The sequence below is a fragment of the Diplotaxodon limnothrissa genome, linkage group LG14 (assembly GCF_057381915.1).
Source record: "Diplotaxodon limnothrissa isolate DT_005_m linkage group LG14, D_limnothrissa_male_GT1.1, whole genome shotgun sequence".
NCBI lineage: Eukaryota > Metazoa > Chordata > Actinopteri > Cichliformes > Cichlidae > Diplotaxodon > Diplotaxodon limnothrissa.
This window is the reverse complement of record NC_140609.1, coordinates 38,518,471-38,525,338: the sequence shown is the minus strand read 5'-3', so window position 1 is coordinate 38,525,338 and position 6,868 is coordinate 38,518,471. Positions and strand designations below refer to the sequence as shown.

The 6,868-nt window shown below is 43.3% G+C and overlaps 1 non-coding gene across 1 annotated transcript; it reads right to left on the bottom strand.

The window, feature by feature from the left end:
• Nucleotides 1–5,441: 5,441 nt before the first annotated feature.
• On the bottom strand, nucleotides 5,442–5,605 carry LOC146619461 (U1 spliceosomal RNA). The gene has a single exon (XR_014906837.1). It is a non-coding gene; the product is annotated as a U1 spliceosomal RNA (small nuclear RNA).
• Nucleotides 5,606–6,868: the final 1,263 nt, after the last annotated feature.

Sequence of the window (6,868 nt, the reverse complement as noted above, 5' to 3'; positions counted from 1 at the left end):
GTGGACAACATGGTTTTGTAAAAGCTGTCTTTTGCAACTTTTATCAAATTTTTTTTTTTTTTTTGTTATTTTAATTTGTCTGTTTAGGTCTGCGTCTTCGTGTCTGGTGCGCAGAGAATTTTGTTCTTACAAAATAAAAAACAAACTTGAATTCAGACTTTATTGTTCCATCATTCTGACTTCACCGTTCACTCTTCGGTGTCTTGAGTGTAAACGTGACCCTCATTTTTAATGCAGCTCAGAGTGGAGCGGTGTACTGCAGAAATGGATGAGCTTTAAGGTTAAACCAGGATAAAGTAGGTCATATAAAAGCCAACAGAATCAACAAGAATGAGAATATTCAATCAAAATCAGTTTTATTTGGCAACATAATTCTAAGTTGTCTCCATCAGGGAGTGAGTCAGATCCAGATCTTATTTGTAGCACTGGTTTTTATATAGATAACCTATTCTTGACAACGCACTTTATTGAAGTAGGCACCGCTCAATTATGAAGAAAAAGTCGCATTATTATATTTAGTAAGATACCGAGGCAGTATTCCTAGAATAACATTAAAATACCAAGAGGTAAGTAAAATACCTTGAAATGTGCATGAACAAAACTTAAACAGCACTAAGATATGCTTTAAAAAAAAAAAAAAAGATGCCAGTGATCCAGATCTGAGGAACACGAGGGAGTCTGTCACCTACACGTTGTGGTCATATAAGGCCGGACACTGTTCAGCATCAGAAGGAACTCGAGGCCCGCCACGCTAGCACAAGGTCAGATACCGAGTCTGAGGAATTCATCCTGGTGTTCTCTAGCTGGGCAGAAGGACATCTGCCCTCCGTCCACATGGAGTCTGTTTCTTTCCAACTGTCTGATGCTGCCGCGGCAACATCGCAGGCTGTGGGGAAGAGAAAACACACTTTATCCCACAAGCTGGTACATTCCAGCTCTACAGCAGCCAAAATAATGAAACGAAGGACCTTCACACAAAAACAGCTGTTCTGTGTAGCCTATTTAATTAAAAACCTTAAGGTAACAACTTATTTCATAGTGTATTCCTCATGTGTTTTATCAGAAGCACACTGTACTTTTAAGATTAGGCTTTGCACTTTCTATGCTTTGAAAGCTTATAGGGTTGGATCAGGTGACCCTGAATCCTCCCTTAGTTATGCTGCAATAGGCCAAGGCTGCTGGGGGCTTCCCATGATGGACCAAGTGTTTCTTTTTCACTCACCATCTGTTGTCTGGGTTTATAAATGTTCTCTTTCTCCCCTCCGATTTGCTATTGTCTTCTCACACCATCTCATCTGCCTCATCTCCACTTCCCATCCACCTTATCTGGAAATTGGCAAAGCATCCAGGCCAAACAGAAAGAAGACACTGCACGCAGATGTGCTTTGTTTTTCGTGTGGTAAGCCGGCTGGTTTGGACTCGGGTTTTGGGAGAGGACAAATAATATAACAAACCCTCAGGAAACTGAGGAGCCAGAAAAACCTGCAGAAAGGCAGACAAGACACAGAATCAATGACACACAAGAATCAAACAGCAGCAGAATCTCTCTTCTGTTCACTTTAATCTCTTTCGTGTTTCCACTTTAGCGCTGTCGGTGGATAGTGTGTTGCCTTAAATATCCAGCCTAAGTCAGACGAAGTTTTGGTTTCTTTCATTATGTCCAGTCAGAGGAAAGTCTCACAAGCCAGAAAGCTAGAAGGACGTTAGTTCAGTGCAACAACTCATTGAGCAGCCTTTAAATGAAGCTACTCTAAATAAATTATATGAATAAATAAATTATATGAATAACAACATGACATCTTGAAGCCGAGACATCAGTATCATATCTGAGACAAGTCAAATTAGTGCATCCTTAAAGCAGACAGTTCTGCGTTGTGATTGGTCCGGAGTCTACGGTCACTGTAGACAATTCTGCATTCATTCATACACTGAACAAAAATATAAACGCAACACCTTTGTTACTGCTCCCATTCCCCATGGGATGGACGTAGAGACCTAAAATTCATTCCAGATACACAATATAACCATCCCTCCCAAACAGTGGTCACAAATCAGTCCAAATGTGTGGTAGTGGGCACATCTGCTATATTGAGATAATCCATCCCACCTCACAGGTGTGCCACATCAGGATGCTGATCTGACATCATGAGTAGTGCACAGGTGTACCTCAGACTGCCCACAACAAAAGGCCACCCTGGAATGTGCAGTTTTTTGCGCTATTGGGGGTCTGAGGACCCAGAACCGGTCAGTATCTGGTGTGACCACCATTTGCCTCATGCAGTGCAACACATCGTCGCATGGAGTCTATCAGATTGTCAATTGTGGCCTGTGGAATGTTGGTCCACTCCACTTCAATGGCTGTGCGAGGTTGTTGGATATTCGTGGGAACTGGTACACGCTGTCGTATACGCCGGTCAAGCACATCCCGAACATGCTCAATGGGTGACATGTCCGGTGAGTATGCTGGCCATGCAAGAACTGGGACATTCTCAGCTGCCATCTGCCCTGAACAATGTGAACCATGATTCATCCGTGAAGCGCACACCTCTCCAACGTGCCAGACGCCATCGAATGTGAGCATTTGCCCACACAAGTCTGTTACGGCGACGAGCTGGAGTCAGGTCAAGACCCCGATGAGGACGACGGGCATGCAGTTGAGCGTCCCTGAGACGGTTTCTGACAGTTTGTGCAGAAATTGTTTGGTTGTGCAAACCAATTGTTCCTGCAGCTGTCTGGGTGGCTGGTCTCAGACGATCTTGGAGGTGAACCTGCTGGATGTGGAGGTCCTGGGCTGGTGTGGTTACACGAGGTCTGCGGTTGTGAGGCCGGTTGGATGTGCTGCCATATTCTCTGAAACGCCTGTGGAGACGGCTTATGGTTGAGAAATGAACATTCAATGCACGGGCGACAGATCTGGTTGACATTCCTGCTGTCAGCATGCCAGTTGCACGCTCCCTCATTGCTTGTGGCATCTGTGGCATTTTGCTGTGAGACAAAACTGCACATTCCAGGGTGGCCTTTTGTTGTGGGCAGTCTGAGGTACACCTGTGCACTACTCATGATGTCAGATCAGCATCCTGATGTGGCACACCTGTGAGGTGGGATGGATTATCTCAATATAGCAGATGTGCCCACTACCACACATTTGGACTGATTTGTGACCACTGTTTGGGAGGGATGGTTATATTGTGTATCTGGAATGAATTTTAGGTCTCTACGTCCATCCCATGGGGAATGGGAGCAAAAACAAAAGTGTTGCGTTTATATTTTTGTTCAGTGTACATTCATTCATTCATTCAATGAGCCTTGTAGATATTTCAAAACCAGGCTTTCCTGTGCTGATAACGGTTTTGCTAGGGACACAAACTATTTGTTCTTTCCACAGTTTGTACAAGAAATATATCTGGCTACTTTAAGCATAAGAATGCAGTTGTGTAAAGGTAAACCTTTTACCAGAGAAGGATGTAAGATAAACAGCACACTGTTAAGGCCCTTTTACATAGAAAGTAGCACTTCGCTCTGAAACCCATCCTTTTCTACTTCTTGCGCCTACAGTCACGCCAAGATCAAACACACTATGAACAAAAACATGGAAAAGTTGATTCTATGCATGTCCGAGTTCAACGAACCCGAGAGGAAAGCACTGTTGAAACAACATAGTCTTCACTAGTAGGGATAGTGCCAAGGCGCTCTCACTGATTAGAGATGCATGTTTTGAAGTGACAGGGAGCAGGTGTATGTAGTCCACGTAGAGCAAGAACAAAAAAAGACATACAGGCAGCACACAGAGGCAAACGCAACACAAATTTTAGACTATTCACTTCAGCTAGCAGTCAGCGCAGTACATGCCACTGTTTGTCTTGTAAAGGACCTTTACAAGACAAACATGAAATAAAGACGAGTGCATAACAAAGATGCCGATTGATTCAGAGATACCGCTGCTTATTGAGAAAAAAAGCACAAGCTCCCACCTGCCTGATCATAGCATGATCAGGCAGGTGGGAGCTTGTGCTTTTTTTCCTCTGTGAAGCAGAAATCCACTGGAAAGAGGTCATTACAGCAAGTAAGCCTCAACAACATGAGCAGGTCAGTTTTAATGAGCCTGATTTATCCTCCAAGTGTGAAATACTGCGAAGCAATCGTTTTACGACAACGTGGATGTTTCAGAAACGTACCAAAGAGTGCCAAAGCAGCCCTAACGGACAGCAATTTCCCCCCCAAAAAGTGCACACGTAAAACTGCGGTGTTAAGCGATGTGGTTGAAAAATTTGGGTCGCCTAACTTTTGTGCTGGTGCGCCTTAAAAAAAAAAAAAAAGTTAGGTGCACCAGTGCTGAATGTTACTTAATCTTAAACTCAAAAAGCCAGCTGAAAAACTTCCCTACATACGAGTCTGCCCATGACTACACCGCTGTCACACTGCCAGGTTCACGGTGCCCTGAGCAAGCTTGTGAAATTTTTAAATACAACAGGGATAAATGTGAGAAACACGGCCAAGATATTTATAGTGCTATTGAAGAGTATTAGCAAACTGGTGGCTTACGAAATGAACTACACTATCTTGCTTTTGAGTGCGAACACCAAAGACTGGACTACATAAAGAATGTATGCCAAGAGAACCTGACAATGTAAAGTGGAGGAATATGCAAAATTTAATAATCCCCAACTCACAATCCTGTTTTTTGGTATGATACCAAGTTTGGTTAGTCCTCTCTGTTTTCTCTTAATCTAACTCCAAAACAAAGCTACACACAAACAACACGAGCAAAGGTTGTCACTGGCCCACAAATGACAGAGGTATTAATAACCCGGGATAGTTTCCTAGGCAACCACAGCCTGAATGCCCGCCTGCAAATGTCATCATTATAAAGAAATGCGCCAGAAGCGAATTACTGAACACTGTTTTTTTAACAATTGTAATTGTTTTGTGGCTGTTTTTTTGGTCAGGTTACCGTTTTTATGGTAAAAATACCGGGGTTGGAGAGGCTGTAAAGAACAGTACCTACAGGGCGTTGGTAAACGTTTGTCAATCTGATATAGTAAAACCTTATGAGTGTTAGATTAGTGCACTTTCAGCTATGTAAGCAAAAATAGTGTTCAAGTCACAATAAATAAAATAATAAAAATGCACATTTTAATCTGCAAAATCAAAGATGAGAGGATATTTATTTTTATCCATGTGTTGATTTTTAATCAATACAGGACACAGAATGAGCAAATTCCTCCAGTAATAAAAGTTCCGAGACAAAGAGCAGACCAACTTGCAAAGCTCTGTCTTCCTTTAGTGGAGAACAGGGAGAACTACAAATTGCACTCAACAAATGAGCCACAGCAGCCAGTCCTGACATCACTCACATCTCCCTGAGATACTCAATAAGAAGCAAATCTCTGAATCTGACTGAGTAACTGAGTTTAGGGGTCTGTTTTCTTTGAACATGTGATCAGGGGAGAGCGCGAACGCAGTCCCCCACTACCAGAAATTATGCAGTCGAGATTCCCACATTTGGGGAATTCGCAGGGGTCAGCACAACCGGAGTGCAATGGCTGAGCCTCGCCCTGGGTGAACCACCTTCTTGATCATGGTATCTCCCCTGCCAGGTAAGTATGAGTTGTTCACCTCACACATGGGGGACTCTTTCACACACAAACCCTGCACACTCACGGTGCTCACAATCTCACAATCAACACAAACACAGCCTGCAGGAGGCTGGGACTACACACTATTTATATACACAGGAAGGAGCTTCCAACAGAGCCACATCAGGTTATTTAGTTTAAAATATACGGGGAGTCTTTCCCATCATGCATTGCTGCATCTGCACAACAAAAGCTAACTGAAAGATCACTTTTTTCATCCATTTAACCTCCTTAAATCCACCAACAAACCAACAGGAAGTTCAAGTAACTCCAAGTTGAATCAAACTGCAGCTGAAAACTGTTTGATTCACGTCTGATGTTTAGAAAAAAGGAAAAAACGCATAAAGCGCACACGTTTTCTGCTAACAGCACAACCACTTCCTGTTCCTTTGTTATGTGCTGCTGAACAGTTCACTCTCCTCCTGCTGCTGCCCCCTACTGTCCCGGCGTAGGAACAACACTGTTTATTGCACACACATATTCTAAGAGCTTCCTTGTGTGTAAACAACAGCAAAGAAGGAATAAGATGAGTTTCTGTCATGATCAGACTGAACATCCACTCTATGATCACATTACACTACCTGCAAAGCTCATTTCAGCCTTGTAGAAACATCTGCACAGATTAAAGGATGGTGGCATGTAAGGCTACCAGTGGCATGAAGTCGTATATGAGGGACAAGCCCACAAAGTGTGAATACAAACGGTTTGTTCGAGCTGATTGGGCACCGGCTCACACGTGACAGTTTTTTGTGTACACAGGAAAGAGTGAGGTCAACATAAGTTATGGTCTGAGCTGCTCGTCTGTCATAGATCTTTAAACCATTTTCTTTGCTCGGTGGTGGCTACACTTTGGCTAACTGTTCTACCAGCCCTGCCCTCTTCCACAATCTGCATAACACACATGCTGGCTGCTGTGGAACCATTAGAGGAAAGAAAAGGGAAAAAACAGGCTGTCTTTCTGCACATGGACAAAAATGACTTTCCTAACACGACTGAGAGGGACGAGCTGCCCTGGATTAGAAAAGAAGCTGCTGTTTGTTAAGTGGATGAACACTCGGGAGGTGACAGTGTGCTCCACAGTGCACAAAGGACTTCAGTGAAAAGACTGTGCAGCACAAAGCTTTCACTAACATCTTCCTCAAATAACACAACAACGGAGACTTCTGAGCCTTAATAAACAGCAGGACACTTGCCTCAGTATCTGCTTCCTCTGTTTTCTTTGAACATGTGAT